Source organism: Tamandua tetradactyla, chromosome 10, assembly GCF_023851605.1.
Source record: "Tamandua tetradactyla isolate mTamTet1 chromosome 10, mTamTet1.pri, whole genome shotgun sequence".
NCBI lineage: Eukaryota > Metazoa > Chordata > Mammalia > Pilosa > Myrmecophagidae > Tamandua > Tamandua tetradactyla.
In genome coordinates, this window is record NC_135336.1 from 47,347,810 (window position 1) to 47,370,213 (window position 22,404).

General features: G+C 38.1%; 1 non-coding gene across 1 annotated transcript; it reads right to left on the minus strand.

The window, feature by feature from the left end:
* Positions 1-5,977: 5,977 nt before the first annotated feature.
* On the minus strand, positions 5,978-6,084 carry LOC143649035 (U6 spliceosomal RNA). The gene has a single exon (XR_013158913.1). It is a non-coding gene; the product is annotated as a U6 spliceosomal RNA (small nuclear RNA).
* Positions 6,085-22,404: the final 16,320 nt, after the last annotated feature.

Consider the following 22,404-nt stretch of genomic DNA (forward strand, 5'->3'; position numbering starts at 1 on the left):
CTAAATATAGTTAAAATGTTGATTCTACAGTAATTGATTTATAGAATCAATGCAATACCCATAAAATCCCAACAATTTACTTCACAGAAATAGAAAAACAAAATAATCAAATTTATTTGGAAGGGTACATCAAATTTATTTGGAAGGGTACACCAAATAGGTAAAATATATTGAGAAAGAAAAATGAAGTGGGAATTTTCATATCACTTGACTTTAAAGTATATTACAAAGCTCTTAGTGGTCAAACAGCATGATACTGGCATAAAGATAGATGTACTTACCACTGGAATCAAATTGAATAATCAGAGGTGGCTTTCCCATTCATGCCCAAATGATCTTTGATAAGCAGTCAAGTTGACTCAACTGGGACACAGCAGCCTCTTCAACAGTTGGCGCTTGTAGAACAGGATGTCCATATCCAAAAGAATGAAAAAGGACCCCAATCTCACACTTTATACAAAAATTAACTCAGAATAGATCAAAGTCCAAAACATTAGAGCTAAGACTATAAAACATTTCAAAGAAATATTTTAAGTGTCTTGTGATAGACTGTGGTGTCCTAGACAATACACCAAACTGGCAATGAAAGAAGAAACAGATAAATTGGATCTTCTCAAAACTAAACACTTTTGTGCCTTTTTCAGGAAGGTAAAAAGGCAGCCCACACAATGGGAGACAATATTTGGAAACATATATAACAGTTTAATATCCAGAATATATAAAGGGATTCTACAACTGAACAATAAAAAAGATAAAGAACCATATTTTAAAGTGGGCAAAAGACATGGACAGAAATATTTCAGAAGAGGAAATACAAATGGCTCAGAAATATAAGAAAGATGCTCAGCTTCCATGGCTAGTAGGAAAATGCAAATTAAAACAAAATGAGATACCATCTCACACTTACTAGAATGATCAGTATCAGAAGAAAAAGAAAAAAGAAAACTACAAGTGCTTGAAGGATATGGAGAAAGATGTACATTCTGTCATTGTTGGTGGTAATGTAGAATAGTGCAGCTGCTCTAGAAGGCAGTTTGGCAGGTCCTCTGGAAGCTAAGTATAGAACTGCCATACGAATATATAGGTATATATTTGGAGAAACTGAAGGCAAGGACACAAACAGACATTTGCACATCAAATTTTGTCAGCATTATTATCACAAATTCCAAGTGATGGAAGCAGCCCAAATGTCCATCAATGAATGAGTGACTAAAAAAACTGTAGTATATATGTACAATGAAATACTATACAGCGGTAAGACTGAATAAAGTCATGAAGCATGTAACAATATGTATGAACCTTGAGGATATTATTCTGAGATAAATTAGAAACAAAAGACAAATACTGTATGGTCTCACTAATATGAATTAACATTAATGAGTGAATTTTGAGGGTCAAAGTTAAGAACACAGGTTATCAGGAGATAGAAAGAATATAGAAGTTGGGCATTTGATGCTGAAGGAGTTCAGAATGTTCAATAGGACTGATTATAAACATTCAGAAATGGATAGCACAATACTACAGATGGTAGCACAATATTTTAAGTACACTGATTGAAGCTGCGTGTGAATATGGTTGAGGGAGGAGAGTTGGGGACATATACGACACCAGAATGAAAGACAGGATACTGGCTGGGATGGTACAACTTACTGATGCCTAGACTGGACAAGGACTAAATATATAAATATATAAGAATGCTTTTACATGAAGCAAAACAAATCAATGTCAACATTGCAAGGCATTGAAAATAGGAGGGTATATGGGCAAAACATACTCTCAATGTAAACTGGGGACTATAGTTAACATTAACATTGTAATATGCTTCCATTGAATGTAACATAAAGACAGTATGCTAAAGAAAAATGTCAATGAGTGGGAGAAATGGGGGAGAGGCATGGGATTCTCTGCAAAAGAAATGGAAATGTCTTTCATATACATTACAGTGGTGAAGGTACCACTATGTGATATGCTAGGAATTATTGATTTTTTTACTTAAGTTTGATTGTATGATGTGTGAATAAAACTATTAGAAAATGAACAGAGAATACAAGTGTTGGAGAAAATGTGGAGAAGAGATATGTCTATTCACAGTTGGTAGGGAAGTCGAGTGGTATGGCCCCTTTGTTGGACAGTGTGGTGGCTCCACAGGACGCTAGTGGGTGGTGGGGGTTGCCACACGATCCTACAAACCCATAGTTAGGTGTATATTTGGAGGTATATACAGAATCACGAATGGACATTTGCACACTGGTTCTTATGGTAGCAGTGTTTCCATTTTTGCAATGGCTGGAGGTGGCCTAAGGCTACATTGACTGAGGAATGGAAGGGGGAATTGTGATTTATACATGTGGTGGACTATTGAGCAGCTGCAAGAAGCAATGAAGTTGCAAGGCATGCAACTATGTGAATGACATTTGAGGGCAGTATGTTGAATGAAATAAGCCAGAAACTAAAAGACAAATATTATAATGCCTCACTAATATGGACTAACTATGATGTGCAAACTCTGAGAATTTAATTTGAGAGCATACATTATTAGGTGATAGCCTATTGTAAAGGTTCCTAGATTGTAAGTTCTTAACAGCAGTCACATCTATCCCTGAGTTGTAACTGTTATTTCTAAGTTCTAAGAGGCTGATCTCTTTGTAAATAACATGGTTGTTCCCTATAACTGCCAGTATTTGTGTGACACCCAAGACTCTGACATAGAATTCTGCTAAGGAACCCAAGCCAGCATTACCCCATACAGCAATTGTTAAAAACACTGAAAAAGTGATCAGACACCAATTAGAGATATGAATCTGCATTCATGTTCATAGGAATGGGTAGGAGTAAGGTAAGTCAGACTAAAGGGTATAGAAATGAAATTAACTGTATTTTAAAACTTCAACTTATGTGCGAGATCATATGAAGAGATGTTTATTTGGTGAAAAATTTATATTTTTGGCAGCACACTGTCTATTTTCACTTGTGTGGCAGTTTATTCAAACACCATAACTCTATGGAACAATGAATAGGGAGAGAGATCTTGTTGGTTTGTACTGGTTGGTATGAGCCCATATACATCCCACAGTACTCTGGGAAGAAGACTAAAAAATACTTACAGGTTCCTGTGAGGGACTGGGGGAAAAGGTGAAATATTAAACTTCCCCACCTGGGTAAGGCCTTATTTCTTACAAATATTGGGGCTGCCAATGATGGGCCAGGACCTTGATCTTGGGACTTACTCTTTGTGCTGGTTTGAAAGGATTTATGTACCCTAGAAAATCCATGTTTTAATCCTAATCAGTCTTGTGAGAGCAATGGTTTCTTCTAATCCCTATACAGTACTATAGATTGGAAACTTGATTAAGTTATCTCCACCGAGATATGACTCAATCAATTGTGGGTATTAAACTTGATTAGATCGAGACATGTCTCCACACATTTTATGTGAGTCTTGATTAGTTCACTGGAATCCTATAAAAGAGGAGACATTTCTAAAAGAATTCCTTTTGAGAACAAGGAGAGAGTCACAGAACCATGACAGAAGGATGAGAGAACCACAGAGTCCACCAGCCAGCGACCTTTGGAGATGAAGAAGGAAAATGCCTCCTGGGGAGCTTCATGAAGCAGGAGGCCTGGAGAGAAAGGTAGCAGATGCCAGATGCCATCATGTTTGCCATGTGACCTTCCAGCTGAGAGAGAAACACTGAACATCAACTGGCCTTCCTGAACCAAGGTATCTTTCCCTGGATGCTGTAGATTGGACATTTTTATAGACTTGTTTTAATTTGGACAATTTCATAGCCTTAGAACTATAAATGAGCAGCTTATTGAATTCCCCTTTTTAAAAGCTGTTCCATTTCTGGTATATTGCATTCTGGCAGCTAGCAAACTAGAACACCCTTATAAAACTTGTTCCTGCAAAGGAGAAGATAAGATGATTATGCCTAAGAGTCACCCCCAGAGAACCTCTTTTGTTGCTCATGTGTGGCCTCTCTCTCTAAGCCAGCTCCACAGATGATCTCAGTGTCCTTCTCACTACATGGGACATGACTCCCAGGTATGTAAATCTCCCTGGCAACAATGGAAATAACTTCTGGAGATGAACCTGGCCCTGATATCATGGGATTGAGAAAGCCTTCTTGATCTAAAGGGGGTAGAGAAAGGAAGCAAAATAAAGTTTCAGTGGCTGAGATATTTAAATAGAGACAAGAGTCATTCTGGAGGTTATTCTTATGCAGTAAATTGATATTCCTTTTCAGTTTTTGTTGTATTGGAGTAGCTAAAGGGAAATACCTGAAACTGTTGAACTGTATTCCAATAGCTTTATGTACTTGAAGACAACTGAATATCTGTAGATCTTTTAAGGGGTGACCATGTGATTGTGAAAATCTTTTGACTTATGCTGCCTTTATCCAGTGTATGGACAGATGCACAAGAGGAAAAAAGAGGAAAAATAAATGAATAATAGGGAGAGGGAGAATGTGATGTTTTGGGTGGTTTTTTCTTTTACTTTTATTCTTATTTTATGCTTTTGGAGTAATAAAACTATTCAAAAATCAATTGTGATGACAAATGCACAGATATATGATGATACAGTAAACTACTGATTATACAGTTTGGATGATAATATGATATGGAAGTATATAACATATCTTGATAAAATTTCATTTTGCAAAAAAGGAGTGAAATACAGATACATCCATAACATGGCCAAACCTCAATGACATTATGCTAACTGACAGAAGCCAGACACAACGTCATATATGTGTAATTCCATTTCTATTAAATGTTTAGACTAGGTAAATCCATAGAGACAGAAAACATAGTCTCACCATATAACCCTTCTTTCTGCAGCAAGATGGGCAGTGGACACTGGATACAGGGTCAGTTTGAGTCACCATGCTGTTCTGAGATAATTGAATAATCAGTACTGAGATGGAAGGCATGGAACTAAGTTACCCTTAAAATGCAGAGTGCAGACTAGTGACCTCTGAGTCATAATTCACAGACATGTTTTGTCTGACCTGCATAGTTGTTAAAATAATTTGAATTAGTTGCCAACATTTCAAAAATTAGAGAATATCACAAAAACATTTGCAGTCTCAGTTTATTTGTAAAGATCAAAATATCTGTCAACACTACACCTGGATTCTCAAATGGCACCCATAGCTGGAGCACACAATCTCCATCAACTCATTATTTAGGTTATATGCCTACCCTTTTACATTAACACTTTCTCAGAACCATGTGGAACAAGTTGCTATGAATTTTATTTCTCAAACAACGCAATATTCATAAATTTTCCAAAATATTGCATTACTTCAAAGTAGCACAGTGCTTTATAATCATTTCTTTTTCCTATCTTTCATTACATTCCACAAGACAGGACATATTTGTTGTCTCTATTATATACATAGGGAAATGAAATAAAGCATAGTCCTACCCTCCATCCCCAGCACTTTCAAAGAGAACTCTAGCATTATTGCTGTACCTCACCACAGTTACATTTTGAATGGCTACATTCAAAAGAGATGAGGTGCCAACAACACTGGCAGAAAAGTCATTGTTCATCACATCAGAAACCTGGGCCTACAATACTCAGAAATTGCAGGACAATGCCACCCAGTTAGTTTGTCTGTTGCTTTGGACATGTCAGGGTTTTACAAGACACATTTTATATATTGGGAGGAAATCTTGCTATAGGGCTTAAGTTATCTTGGAAGCTCCCAGAAGACAAGAATTTCTAGGTGCTGTGTGCTCACTCATTGGAAATGATAAGGACCTCAAGTCATGTAATCAACTCCCAGCTCAAGGACCCCAACTCTTTAAGTTTGGGCATTAGAAATATGAAAAGCTGCTTCTCCTGCCTTTTTCTTTTCTTTTCTTTTCTTTTTTTTTTTTTTACATAGGTAGGCACCGGGAATCGAACCCAGGTCCTCGGGCATGGCAGGCAAGCACTCTTACCTGCTGAGCCACTGTGGCCCACCCAAAATATATGGAACGCTTCACAAATTTGTGTGTCATCCTTGCGCAGGGGCCATGCTAATCTTCTCTGTATCATTCCAATTTTAGTATATGTGCTGCCAAAGCAAGCACATATGTGCTGCCAAAGCGAGCACATATGTGCTGCCGAAGCGAGCACGCCTGCCTTTTTCTCACTGTAATTCCTGGAAGTAAACAGAAATTCTGTGACAAGAAAGAGTTATTTTAGGGATGGTGAGCACAAGGAATTAAGGACTACAACCTACTAAAACTGCAAATGTTCCTCCAATGCCAACCCACACAACCCCATTTTTGGGGAGTCATTTGCTCCAGCACCCAGATATAGGGGTTAGTAGTCAAGACCAAAATAAGAAAAGGAGCATCACTTCACATAAACCTTAAGCCTGGACATGGCTCTCATCCATCTTTCAAGTTCCAACTTGATTTTACCTTCTCCTGGAACCTCTCCCTGCCCTCCTCTGGAATTAATTGTACCCTCCTCAGGGCAGCACCTATTTTCCATTCACAGCATTTAATTTTTGCTGCATTCCCATGAGATAGCATTTCCATTTTATAGCTGGGGGAAACGTAGGGCACAGAATAAGTTGTCAACAGTCACATAGTACCAGAGAGCTAGAATTAAGTTCCAGGTCTATCTGACCTACCAGCCTGCCTGATCTACAAGCCCACCTGACCACAGGCCTATTGACTGTTGACTACATGCCATAATTGCCTTTTGGACCTTCCAGAATAAATTACCACTTATATGCCCTCCATTGTAATTATTAATTCTACCAGTCAAATTTTCTACTATTTTCCACAAGGAAAAGAGAAATTTTCACACTTCTGATGCTAAAATCATTGGGACCCTCAGAGCCAAAGAATCGACTAAAGACCAGTGGATGATGTATGAACAGGATTAACCAATGACACCACACTGAAAGAATCCATGATCATTTCAAGATAAAAACAAGTAGATTAGGGAAGCTGAAATTCCAAACTAAGGAACAGAAACTGCCACAAATCCTCAGATCCCTCTTTAAATATAAACATCAACCATGCAGTTTTTCTGCTGTTCCAATTTGCTCCCTAATGTAAAATTCCAAGAGAAAAAGACCTGCAAAAGAATGTTGTTTCTTGCTATATGTCTTGTCTAAGTCACTCCTGACCATTTTTCTGTTAACTTAATCTTCATTAGTATAAATGTAAAACAATTCTTTTCTCTTAAACTTGGCAAGCCAGAGGCCTATTGCCTGTTGTTTGAGTCCAAATTCCCAGGTGGTTTATACCTTATCTGATCATTTATTTCAACACTGTAAACCTAAGCAAGGGATTGATCTACCATGTCAGAGCATTATTGCCATTTTAGAATGAACTTTGTCTTATAGGCAAAACTAGGTTGGTCTTTAGTTTGGGATCAGAGATCTGGCAGTCATGGGTGGAGCCCCTGGGTGATTAATGGAGCTGGGAGATGTAGTAGAGGTGACCATGAAAAGGAATGAGAAGCAAAAACAGGAGCATCTTTCTTGTTCCCTGATAATTCCTGTGGCTTGGCTCTCACCTTGATGGCAGTGGGCATGGGAGTGATGAAGAGCAAAGTCAGCTTTGGAAATATTCCCCACACAGAGACACAGAGAAAACGTGATTCATAGGTTGAGGAGGCCTACAGGATCTTTTTCTAAATTGTATTATGCAGCAAGGTCATTGAGAAAACATTTTTTATGTAACTCAGGGGAAAAAAGCAGTTTTTATAGATTGGGAGAGAAGTTCATTCTTGTCTGCATATGACTCAATCATTTCTATATGGCTTATAAAGGTGTGACCAATCTAAGCATTTGTCTTATTCAGTTCACATTTCATATTTAGGGTTTCAAGTATCTAGATGTGCCCCTCTAATATGCTATACATATTTTATGTACTGACATTAACCATATATGAAGAACTAGCAAGAGAAACATTTGGTGGAAATCAAATCATGATATAATTTTATTAGCTGAAGATAGAGTTTAAACCACAAAACATTCATACATAACACATAGCAACAAAACATGGAAGGATAATAAATTCATCTAGGTTTTAGACATTTTTACCTCAGAGGAATCCAGGAGTGGAAATGCCAGTATTTGTGTTTGCTTTGAATGAAATGTTCAGTTTTCTTTAATGCTACAGACATTATTTATTCCAGCTACCACAAAAAAAAGGGAAACACTCATAGACATATTGGTAGACAGGAAAACATTTTTAAATAAACACAGAATTTATATCCAAGGAATTGTACCTCATACTTCATCCTTAGAAAAGGGGTTGGGGGCATAGATGGGCTAGGCCTTTGATCTTAGGGCTTGCCCTGATCCTGCAAAGGAGAAGCAAGCCTACTTGTAATTGTGCCTTAAAGTTACCCCCAGAGAACTTCTTTTGTTGCTCATGTGTGGTCTTTTCTCTAAGCCAGCTGCATAGGTGAACTCATTGCCTTCCCCACTTCATGAGGCATGACTCCCATGGGTGTAAATCTCCCTGACAATGTGGGACATGATACCTGGAGATGAGCCTGGCCCTATCATAGTGGGATTAAGGAAGTGCCCTTGACCAATAGGGGGCAGAGAAATGAAGTGAAAGTTTCAGTGGCTGAGAGATTTCAAATAGAGCATAGAGGTCATTCTGGAGATTATTCTTATGCAGTATATATGTATCCCATTCCGTTTTTTGTGTATTGGAGTAACTACAGGGAGATACTTGAAACTGTCGAACTGTTACCTAATAGCCTTGATTCATGAAGATGATTGAATGACTATAAGCTTTGATGGTGTGAACATGTAATTGTGACTGACACCCCCTTTATCCAGTGTATGGACACATGAGTAAGAAAAAAAAGACAAAAACTAAATTAGTAAGAGGGGGGAGGGAGGTATTGAATGTTTTGGATGTTCTTCTTTACTTTTATTTTTACTTTTATTCTTATTTTTATGTGTTTTTTTGGAGTAAAGAAAAGCATTTTGGAAGTATAAAATCATCACCTCTTTGTTAAAAGGGCAACAATAGGCCAACCTGGTGTCAGGTAGGATATACCATTCAGCTTTCTCCTTCAGACCCTAAGCATTTAGTTAGTCATTAATTATTACTGAAACACTAATTTTAATAATTCTTCTCTTACCTTTTAATTCTTTTCTTTAACTCTTTTTGGATTTCCTCCCTTCTTAACTTCTAACTTCTTTAGTTCAATATTTAACTCTTTAACAAATGATCTAATAATAATTGTGAAATCCTGAAGCAAAAAAAAAAGGTATACTTTCATTTCAAATGCATGGAAAATTTGCAACTACTGACTATAGGCTAGGTATCAAAGAAAGTTTCCACATATTTTAAAGAAACTATATTGTAGACAACACATTCTGTAACCAAAAACAATTAATTTAGAAATGAATAATTAAAAGCAAAATAGAATATAATTGAAAGCTTGAAAGTGCACTCCTAAATAACCCATACATTGAAAGAAAAAAACATAGGGACGTCATCAACATGTTGGTCTAAGACAGGTAATAAAAACATCTCCCCAGATATTCAGCCAAAAATAAAAGGACAATTCTCACTTGTTCAGAACTCTGGAGGATAGCAAAGATTGGAGAAGGATCCCACAAATGCTCAATTGAAGAAAGAGAGAAAGATCAGGTAGTAAATCCATCCCGAATTGGCCAGACCTCTTCCTTCCCCCTAATTTGGTCCCATGCAGCTCAGAGCAGCAGCTGGGATACCTCCCACTTACCGCTGGGGATGCAGACTATGAAATCTCTCATAGCAGTGAGACATATCCCCACTGATATCCAGACACAGAGACCAAGCCCATAGGGATACAAAGCAGGGCCTAAGCCACTGAAGAGGATGGAATATAAAAGGACAATGAGGAGGAGTTTCAAAAATGGAGGAATAAGGAGGGAATCACAGAATCATTCCCAAAATCAGCACTCTTAAATAATTAATGGATCAAACAAATTGCCAGAAAATCTTAAGTATCATGAGACAAATGAAAATGAGAGCACAATTTATCAAACTTTTGGTATGCAGTTAAGGCATTGCTGAAAGGGAAATTTATAACCGTAAAGGCCTATGTTAAAAAGGAACAAAGAGGGGACTTCCGGAGAAGATGGAGGCTTAGTAAGGTGCACGTGTCTTAGTTCCTCCTCCAAAACAACTACTAAATAACTAGAAACAGTACAGAACAGCTCCTGGAGACACGACAGAGACCAGACACACAGTGTACCCCAGTCTGGACTGGCTGGACCGGCTAAGACACTCCACTGTGGTGAGGTCCCCGAGCGGCGTGTGCTTCCCTGGGCCGCAGCAGCTGGTAGCTGGAGACCCTCCCTCCCTCCTTCCCGGGCCAGCTGGGAGCTTTGGATCGGTGGTTCCCCAAGCCGCGGTGGCCGGCGACCAGAGCCCCTCCCACACATGTGGCTTCCCGGGCCAGCAGGGAGCCTAGGATGAGCAGTTCCCCAAGCTGCAACGGCCGGTGACCAGAGCCCCTCCCATGCATGCAGCTTCCCGGGCTGACTGGGAGCCTCGGATCAGCAGTTCCCCAAGCTGTGGCGGCCGGTGACTGGAGCCCCTCCCATGCACACAGCTTCCTGGGCTGGCTGGGAACCTAGGATCAGCAGTTCCCCAAGCCGCAGCAGCCGGTGACCGGAGCCCCTTCCCACACAAGCGGCTTCCCGGGCCGGCTGGAAGCCTAGGATCAGCGGTTCCCCAAGCTGCGGTGGCCGGCGACCAGAGCCCCTCCCACGCATGCACCTTCCCGGCCTGGCTGGGAGCCTAGGATCAGTGGATCCCTAAGCCATGGTGGCCGGTGACCGGAGCCCCTCCCACACACTAGGATTCCCGGGCCGGATGAGAGGCTAGGATCAGCAGTTCCCCAAGCTGCGGCAGCTGGCGACTCATGCCCCTCCCACACATGCAGCTTCCCGGGCCGGCTGGGAGCCTCAGATCAGCGGTTCCCCAATCCGCAGCAGCCGGCGACCAGAGCCCCTCCCACACACGTGGCTTCCTGGGTGGCTGGGAGCTTCAGATCAGTGGTTCCCCAAGCCACGGTGGCCAGCAACCTGAGCCCCTCCCACATACGCAGCTTCCCGGGCCAGCTGGGAGCCTCGCATTAGCAGTTCCCCAAGCCGTGGTGGCCGGTGTCCCTCTCCCACAGGGGACTTCCCAGAGGGAAATAAAATAGTCTCCAACAGTAGTAGAGACTGAGTCCAACCTAACACCAATAGTGGCGTTAATGAACAACTTCTGACTACTAAAAATAGGCCCTCAGCTCAGGCAAAACTGATCAAGGCAGAAGTTGCCTATTGGGCTAACTGAAAAAGAGGAAAGGAGGCGAAACAAGCCTTCTGCAGCTGTTTCTATGGGGGCTTGGTTGCCTCTGGGCTCAGCGCTGGGATTACACAGGTTGCAACTGGCCCAAATGCAGAAACAGGCTGCTTTCAGGGCTCTTTACCACCTGAACCCTCCCCATAGGAGGGGTGAAATGCAACTCAGGTGGAAACCCTATCTCAAGGAATTCAGATCCCAGAACTTCACAATTTGAAGCCATTAAAACCAACCTACAACCTTTCCTCTGTCTCCACCACACACCCAGCAGCGAGAGTCTTCCAAAGTTAAAGGAACCACAACATCTTTTCCTGGTGGGACCCGCAGACAGACAAGCACCACATACTGGGCAAGATAAGAAAAACAGAGCCCAGAGACTTCACAGGAAAGTCTTTCAATGTGCTGGGTCCCACACTCAGGGAAATCTGATTAAATGCCTGGATACCAGCAAAAAATAACAAATCACATGAGGAAAATTGAAGATATGGCCCAGTCAAAGGAACAAACCAATAGCTCAAATGAGATACAGGAGCTGAGACATCTAATTCTGAATATACGAACATAAATGGAAAACCTCTTCAAAAACCAAATCAATAAATTGATGGAGGACATGAAGAAGGCAAGGAATGAACAAAAAGAAGAAATGGAAAGTCTGAAAAAACAAATCACAGAACTTATGGGAATGAAAGATACAGTAGAAGAGATGAAAAAAAACAATGGAAAACTACAATGGTAGATTTAAAGAGACAGAGGTTAGAATTAGTGAACTGGAGGATGGAACATCTGAAATCCAAAACGAAACAGAAACTATAGGGAAAAGAATGGGAAAATTTGAGCACGGGTTCAGGGAATTGAATGATAATATGAAGCACACAAATATACGTGTTGTGGGTTTCCCAGAAGGAGAAGAGAAGGGAAAAGGAGGAGAAAAACTAATGGAAGAAATTATCACTGAAAATTTCCCAACTCTTATGAAAGACCTAAAATTACAGATCCAAGAAGTGCAGCACACCCCAAAGAGAATAGATCCAAATAGGCATTCTCCAAGACACTTACTAGTTAGAATGTCAGAGGTCAAAGAGAAAGAGAGGATCTTGAAAGCAGCAAGAGAAAAGCAATCCATCACATACAAGGGAAACCCAATAAGACTATGTGTAGATTTCTCAGCAGAAACCATGGAAGGAAGAAGACAGTGGGATGATATATTTAAATTACTAAAAGAGAAAAACTGTCAACCAAAACTTCTTTATCCAGCAAAATTGTCCTTCAAAAATGAGAGAGAAATTAAAACATTTTCAGACAAAAAGTCACTGAGAGAATTTGTGACCAAGAGATCAGCTCTGCAAGAAATACTGAAGGGAGCACTAGAGTCAGATATTAAAAGACAAAAGAGAAAGGTATGGAGAAGAGTGTAGAAAGAAGGAAAATCATAAATGATATATATAATACAAAAGGCAAAATGGTAGAGGAAAGTATTACCCAAACAGTAATAACACTAAATGTTAATGGACTGAATTCCCCAATCCAAGACATAAACTGGCAGAATGGATTAAAAAACAGGATCCTTCTATATGCTGTCTACAAGAAACAAATTTTAGACCCAAAGATAAACATAGGTTGAAAGTGAAAGGTTGGGAAAAGATATTTCATGCAAATAACAACCAGAAAAGAGCAGGAGTGGCTATACTAATATCCAACTAATTAGACTTCAAATGTAAAAGAGTTAAAAGAAACAAAGAAGGATACTATCTACTAATAAAAGGCACAATTAAACAAGAAGATATAACAATCATAAATATTTACACACTGAATCAGAACACCCCAAAACACGTGAGGAATACACTGCAATTACTGAAAACGGAAATAGACACATCTACCATAATAGTTGGAGACTTCAATTCGCCAGTCTCATCAATGGACAGAATATCTAACAGAGGATCAATAAAGAAACTGAGAATTTGAATATTACAATAAATGAGCTAGACTTAACAGACATTTATAGGACATTACATCCCACAACAGCAGGATACACCTTTTTCTCAAGTGCTCATGGATCATTCTCAAAGATAGACCATATGCTGGGTCACAAAGCAAGTCTCAACAAATTTAAAAAGACTGAAATCATACACAACACTTTCTCGGATCATAAAGGAATGAAGTTGGAAATCAATAATAGGCAGAGTGCCAGAAAATTCACAAATACATGGAGGCTCAACAACACACTCTTAAACAACCAGTGGGTCAAGGAAGAAAGTACAAGAGAAATTCGTAAATATCTCGAGCAAATGAAAATGAAAACACAACATATCAAAACCTATGGGATGCAGCAAAGGCAGTGCTAAGAGGGAAATTTATTGCCCTAAATGCCTATATCAGAAAAGAATAAAGGGCAAAAATTCGGGAATTAACTGTCCACTTGGAAGAAATGGAGAAAGAATAGCAAACTAACCCCAAAGCAAGCAAAAGGAAAGAAATAACAAAGATTAGAGCAGAAATAAATGAAATTGAGAACATGAAAACATTAGAGAAAATCAATAAGACCAGAAGTTGGTTCTATGAGAAAATCAGGAAGATTGATGGGCCCTTAGCAAGAATGACAAAAAGAAGAAAAGAGAGGATGCAAATAAATAAGATCAGAAATGGAAGAGGAGACATAACCACTGACCTCACAGAAATAAAGGAGGTAATAACAGGATACTATGAACAACTTTATGCTAATAAATACAGCAATGTAGATGAAATGGACAAGTTCCTAGAAAGGCATGAACAACCAACTTTGACTCAAGAAGAAATAGATGACCTCAACAAACCAATCACAAGTAAAGAAATTGAATCAGTCATTCAAAAGCTTCCCAAAAAGAAAAGTCCAGGACCAGACGGCTTCACATGTGAATTCTACTAAACATTCCAGAAAGAATTAGTACCAACTCTGCTCAAACTCTTCAAAAAAATTGAAGTGGAGGGAAAGCTACCTAATTCATTCTATGAAGCCAACATCACCCTCATACCAAAACCAGGCAAAGATATTACAAAAAAAGAAAACTGCAGACCAATCTCTCTAATTAATATAGATGCAAAAATCCTCAACAAAATTCTACCAAATCAAATCCAGCAACACATTAAAAGAATTATATATCATGACCAAGTAGGATTCATCCCAGGTATGCAAGGATGGTTCAACATAAGAAAATCAATTAATGTAATACACCATATCAACAAATCAAAGCAGAAAAATCACATGATCATCTCAATTGATGCAGAGAAGGCATTTGACAAGATTCAACATCCTTTCCTGTTGAAAACACTTCAAAGGATAGGAATACAAGGGAACTTCCTTAAAATGATAGAGGGAATATATGAAAAACCCACAGCTAATATCATCCTCAATGGGGAAAAATTGAAAACTTTCCCCCTAAGATCAGGAACAAGACAAGGATGTCCATTATCAGCACTATTATTCAACATCATGTTGGAGGTTCTAGCCAGAGCAATTAGACAAGAAAAAGAAATACAAGGCATCAAAATTGGAAAAGAAGAAGTAAAACTATCACTGTTTGCAGACGATATGATACTATACGTCGAAAACCCAGAAAAATCCACAACAAAACTACTAGAGCTAATAAATGAGTACAGCAAAGTAGCAGGTTACAAGATCAACATTCAAAAATCTGTAGTGTTTCTATACCCTAGCAATGAACAAGCTGAGGGGGAAATCAAGAAACGAATTCCATTTACAACTGCAATTTTAAAAGAATAAAATACTTAGGAATAAATTTAACTAAAGAGATAGAAGACCTATACAAAGAAAACTACAAAAAACTGTTAAAAGAAATCACAGAAGACCTAAATAGATGGAAGGTCATACCGTGTTCATGGATTGGAAGGCTAAATATAGTTAAGATGTCAATCCTACCTAAATTGATTTACAGATTCAATGCAATACCAATCAAAATCCCAACAACTTATTTTTCAGAAATAGAAAAACCAATAAGCAAATTTATCTGGAAGGGCAGGGTGCCCCGAATTGCTAAAAGTATCTTGAGGAAAAAAAATGAAGCTGGAGGTCTCACACTGCCGGACTTTAAGGCATATTATGAAGCCACAGTGGTCAAAACAGCATGGTACTGGCATAAAGATAGATATATCGACCAATGGAATCGAATAGAGTGCTCAGATATAGACCCTCTCATCAATGGACATTTGATCTTTGATAAGGCAGTCAAGCCAACTCACCTGGAACAGAACAGTCTCTTCAATAAATGGTGCCTAGAGAACTGGACATCCATATGCAAGAGAATGAAAGAAGACCCGTATCTCACACCTATACAAAAGTTAACTCAAAATGGATCAAAGATCTAAACATTAGGTCTAAGACCATAAAACAGTTAGAGGAAAATGTAGGGAGATATCTTATGAATCTTACAATTGGAGGTGGTTTTATGGACCTTAAACCTAAAGCAAGAGCACTGAAGAAAGAAAGAAATAAATGGAAGCTCCTCAAAATTAAACACTTTTGTGCATCAAAGAACTTCATCAAGAAAGTAGAAAGACAGCCTACACAATGGGAGACAATATTTGGAAACGACATATCAGATAAAGGTCTAGTATCCAGAATTTATAAAGAGATTGTTCAACTCAACAACAAAAAGACAGCCAACCCAATTACAAAATGGGAAAAAGACTTGAACAGACGCCTCTCAGAAGAGGAAATACAAATGGTCAAAAGGCACATGAAGAGATGCTCAATGTCCCTGGCCATTAGAGAAATGCAAATCAAAACCACAATGAGATATCATCTCACACCCACCAGAATGGCCATTATCAACAAAACAAAAAATGACAAGTGTTGGAGAGGATATAGAGAAAGAGGCACACTTATCCACTCTTGGTGGGAATGTCAAATGGTGCAACCACTGTGGAAGGCAGTTTGGCGGTTCCTCAAAAAGCTGAATATAGCATTGCTATATGATCCAGCAATACCATTGCTAGGTACCTACTCAAAGGACTTAAGGGCAAAGACACAAACGGACATTTGCACACCAATGTTTATAGCAGCATTATTTACAATTGCAGAGATGGAAACAGCCAATAGGTCCATCAACAGACGAGTGGCTAAACAAACTGTGGTATATACATACGATGGAATATTACACAGCTTTAAGACAGAATAAACTTATGAAGCATGTAATAACATGGATGGACCTAGAGAACATTATGCTGAGTGAGACTAGCCAAAAACTAAAGGACAAATACTGTATGGTCCCACTGATGTGAACCGACATTAGAGAATAAACTTGGAATATGTCATTGGTAACAGAGACCATCAGGAGTTAGAAATAGGGTAAGATAATGGGTAATTGGAGCTGAAGGGATACAGACTGTGCAACAGGACTGAATACAAAAACTCAAAAATGGACAGCACAATACTACCTAATTGTAATGTAATTATGTTAAAACACTGAATGAAGCTGCATCTGAGCTATAGTGTTTTTTTTGTATTTTTTATTTTTATTTTTTTCTCTATATTATCATTTTATTTCTTTTTCTGTTGTCTTGCTATTTCTTTTTCTAAATCTATGAAAATGTACTAAAAAATGATGATCATACATCTATGTGATGATATTAAGAATTACTGATTGCATATGTAGAATGGAATGATTTCTAAATGTGTTAATTTTTTTAATTAATAATAAAAAAATAATGACATACTTGATTATTATAATAATGACACATTTACTATGTAATAATTCTAAACTCTTAAAAGGCTGATTGCTTCCAATTTTGGTTGAATTGCATTTAGGCAGATTTGAGTACTGTAGTGCCATCACAGTGAAATGAATGTTTTATTTTTATTTCACAAAATTGCAGAATCTTTAATTTTCATATCTGCATTATATAGGAAGATAAATTACACTGTTTTTTTTTAAATGTTTTGCAACTCAGGCATTATGCAAAGAAATACAATTACATATTTTATAATAGAAAGTCCACTACTCAATATGAAGAAAGGAATAACAGCCCAGGCATCTGCTCTGGAGAAAAAATAAATGTAGGCAACTGATGACTTTTTAAAAAATAATTTTGAAATCTTCCATTTAGAACATTTGATTTTGTAAAAAATTTCTTTTTCTTTTTGCTACTAATGTCATAATTATTCAATATTGTATTGCTTCTGGTAAAGAAATGTATTAAGACTAAAAACTTTATACAATAAAAAAAAAAAGGAAGAAAGGGCTAAAGACAATGACCTACCTGAACAACCAGAAAAACTTGAGAAAGAAAAACAAATTAATCCCAAAGCAAGCATAAGAAGAAAGAAATAACAAAGATTAGAGATGAAATTGAGACAAAAAAAACAATAAAATTAAAAGTGAATACTTTGAGGTCAATAAAATTGACAAACAGTGAGAATGACAAAAACAAAAAGAAAGAAGCAAATAAATAATATCAGAATTGAGATGGGGGTATTACCACAGACTCTGAAGAAATAAAAATGATCATAAGTGGCTACAATGAACACTGTACACCAACAAACTAACCAACTTAGATGAAATAGACAACTTGTTACAAACATATGAACAACCTCTACTGACTTGAGAAGAAATAGAAGACACCAACAAACCAATCACAAATAAACAGATTGAATCAGTCATCAAAAACTTATCAACAAAGGTAAGAACTGGGTGAATTTAACCAAGCATTTCAAGAATAATTGATAACAGTCCTGCTCAAACTCTTCCAAAAAATTGAAGAGGAAGGAACACAACATAACTCATTCTGTGAAGCCAGCATCACCCAAATTCCAAAGCTGGATAAAGATACTAAAAGAAAATTTCAGACCAGTATCTCTAATGAACATAGATGGAAAAATCTTCAACAAAACACTTGCAACTGAAATACACCAGCATATTAGAAGAATTATACACCATAACCAAGTTGGTCTTATTTCAGATATGCAAGAGTGATTCAACACATGTAAACCAATTAATGTAATACACCAAATTAACAAATTAAAAGGGAAAAAACACATGATCATCTCAATTGATGTAGAAATGGCATTTGACAAAATTCAACATCCTTTCATGATTAAAACACATCAAAAGTTAGGATTTGAAGGAAACCTCCTCAACATGATAATGGGCATATATGTAAAACCCGCTGCTAGCATCATACTCAGTGGTGAGAGACTGAAAACTTTCCCTCCAAGATCATAACGAGACAGATACCCACAGTCACTACTAATATGAAAAAGAAATAAAAGGCATTCAGATTGAAAAGGAAGAAGTAAAACTGTAAGTATTTGCAGGTGACATGCTCCTATATTTAGAAAATTCAGGAAAAAAATAACAAAGCTATTTGAGCTGATAAATGAGTTCAGGAAAGTGGCAGGATACAAGATCAACATGCAAAAATCAGTGCTATTTCTGAACATTAGTAATAAGCTTATCCGAGAGAACAAGAAAAAAATTCCATTTACAAATGCAACCAGAAGAACCAAATATCTAGGAATAAACCTAACCAAGGATGTGTAAGACTTATACACAGAAAACAACAAAATATTGCTTAAAGAAATGAAAGAAGACCTGAAAAAATAGAAGGACTTTCCATGTTCATGTATTGGAAGGCTGAATGTCATTAAGATGTCAATTCTACCCAAATTGATGTACAGATTTAATGTAATATCAATAAAAATTCCAACACCATAGTATACATAAATGGCAGAACTAATTATCACTTTTATTGGAAAGTGTAATGGTTCAAATAGCCAAAAACATCTTGGAAAAAAAAATGAAGTGAGAAATATCATGTGTCCTAACTTTAAAGCATATTATAAAGATACAGTGGTCAGATCAGCATGGTACTGGCATAAAGATAGACATATTCATCAATGAAATAGAACTGAGAGTTCAGAAAATAATCTATCTAACAACACAATTAATGAGTTGCAAGAACCTGGCTTAATCCTTGAGAAGGTAGGGCACTTTAATTCCTTTGAGTTCCACAGATGCAAATAACCAGCCACCACTGTCCACTGGCAGCCTGGAACCAGCAGGCCTGCACTCAGCCCACTCCTGCTGTACATTCTGCTTTGTTTCTGCTCCACATGGTTATTCACCTTGTTCTTCTTTTGTTCTGTTCAATTACAGCTAGGTGTTTTTTCTTTCTTAGTTTTATTCATTTTTTTCTTCATTTCTTTCTTTTTCATATCTAAATTTTTAAATTTTATCTGTCACTGTTATGTGTTTAGAGCAGAGGAAGTATACTAAAACATAAATTTATTGTCATCTTAATAAAAAGTCATCCTTCTTAAACATTTTAAACTTATTTTTATTTTTGAATAGATAAAACATGCATGAGATAGAACATTCTAATCTGGATATATAGAGCATGTTATACTTTTTCCTTAATATTCCATTTCCTCTATGTAAGTTCCCAGCAAATGATGAATAATCTAAAAACCAACTATTGTATAAAGTCAGATTAAATTCATGAAGTATCAGTGTTATCACATTATAGGATATATGTTTTCTATATCACTTTTATTTCAAAATAACCATTGACCCTCTTTACTAGCCTCACTCTGATAACCTTCCTGCTCGCCCACATGCTAAATACCACATCCTCCTGAAAGGTTTTAAGATATGAGGTATTTGAGAGAAAGGAAAGTAGATGAAAGGATTGTAAATGAGCATGCTTCATTGGCTTCTGGGCAGAGCTCACCAAACTCAAGAGGGAGTGAGGTGAGTCCATGCACAGGTTTTGGCGAGTGCAGTTTTAAAGGGCAGGGGTTAGATGATGACATGAAAGGGGTGGCACATTAAACAAAGGATTATTATGCTAGCGGGTTGAGCAATGGGTGGTTAGATGTCCATGAATAGATGTTTGCTGCGCAAAGACCTTGATTGTAACGGTTCACCTCCCATTCCAGGGTGACTTCATGATTCCAGCCATAGAGCCCTCCCTTATTCCCCGACCTAACATTTCCCTCTCCCACGATGTGTCTAGTGTTTTTTATCACTCTCTTGTGAAATGCAAATCCCTGAAATAACCTTTGGGTTCATCATCTCAAACACTTGCTCTCTGTTTGCTAAAAATCTCTTTAAGAAGTCTTCCCAATTAAACTGCACTCCCTTCCATCCCAAATTTTCCTTACATCTATATATGTATATTCGATTATGACTTATCAATCCCTTTAAAATATATGTTCACTGATTGGAGTTCATGTTTTCAACAACATACTTGTCATGGTTAGGGACAGGTGTCAACTTGGCCAAGTTGTGGTACCTGTTCATCTGATTGGGCAAGTGCTGGCCTGTCTGTTGCAATGAGGACATTTCATAGGATTAGGTCATGACCACGTTAGCTACATCCACAGCTGATTCCATTTGTAATCAGCTAAAGGGGAGTGTCTTCTGCAATTAGTGATGCTAAATGCAATAATGGGAAGCCTTTTAAGGAGGACTCAGAGGAGACAGGTTCCATTCCTGCTTTGGCTGGTGAGCCTCTCCTGTGGAGTTCATTCAGGCCATCCATTGGAGTCATCGGCTTCGGAGCCTGCCCTGTGGATTTTGGACTCTGCGTTCCTACGGTCATGTGAGACACTTTCATAAATTTTATATTTGCAAGTGTTCCCTGTTGATTCTGTTTCTCTAGAGAACCCTAACTAATACAATACTAAAGTCAGGGAGTCAGCAAAGTAAAATGGCAAGAGCCTGAGATGTGGAGGCCAGACAGATCCACATGCGAATCCTATCTCCACTACTGTGTGATCCAGGAAAACTAAGTTGGTCTCCCTGAATCCTCATTATATTGAATTGGGAGTGCTTACATCTAATTTCCAGGCTGTTATGAGGACAAAAGGAGGTTACCTCTATGTGAAATCTAGTATAGTGGCTGACACACAGTTATTTCTCAATAAATAGCAGTTTCCCCTCTTTCCTACCTTCCACATATTTCTTCAGTTTCTTCTGCATTAGGCTATGTAATCTGCTTTAGCATCAAAATGCTTCCCACTAAGAATACCAGATCAGAGTTCCAACATAGCAGATAACTCAGGTATGTGATGAAGATGTGGAAACCAGCTTCCTTCCCAGGTGCTGTGTCAGTGCCCCAAAAGAGCCACTGGGCCACATGAGGACACATTGCTTCTTGGAGGCCCACATCCCCATGACAGACTGGTGCTCTGAGGGAAGTCTCTGGGCTTTAGAGAAAACCACCCCAGTGAACAAAGAGAGAAGGTTACGGGCTAAGGCACAAAAGACGTTTACTGGAGGCCCCAACTCAACTGCCAGAATAAACTCCCCAGAAGCAGGATTAGCCTTGGCTGCAGAAACTCCAGAAGTACATTCTTCCACATGAGGAACTCCATAAAGGCCACCAGGCCTGTCACAATGACAACCAAGACAAGAAGCTGGTGCTCATAGATGTACAGCATTTCCCGCCATGAATATGGTTGTAGATGATGAAAGCTAATAGAAGGGTAAAACAGCTTAACTTTTTCAATGAAACCAAAAGCCATCTGCTAATTCTCTATTATAGTGCTCCTCACTTGATTCCTTTCTCTATTTCTCTCTCTTTCTCACTCTCCTCTCTCTCTTTCTTTCTCATGTCCAAAATATTTTACATGCACACATTTGTCAAAAGTTTGGGTGGCTTCTGCCTCCAACAGGGATGGAATCCTCTAGGGGTTTTTTTTTTTTTTTTGAGTCATCACTTCCTCTTTAGAATATAACCTTGAAATCTAGCATTCCTTTTTCCTACCCCAAACTTTTTATTCTCCTCTAAAACATCAAAAAGTTGTCAGCTAATTATATTTTGAGGCTCTTTCATGCAGGAGGATCAACAATAACCATGATAAAGGTGGAGAGCAAGATTTAAACAAATACAGGAATGAATAAGATGAGGTGTCATCTCAATGAATTTTATTCAATGGAGGAAGCAAACAGAAACAAATTACTACTTTGGACTCAGATGAGCATGACAAGATGATCTTCAAGTCCCCAAAACATAGAAACTGACTATATTTTTAATCCCATAGACAAATTCCAGCTTCATCTTCATCCTTTTTATTTACACAAG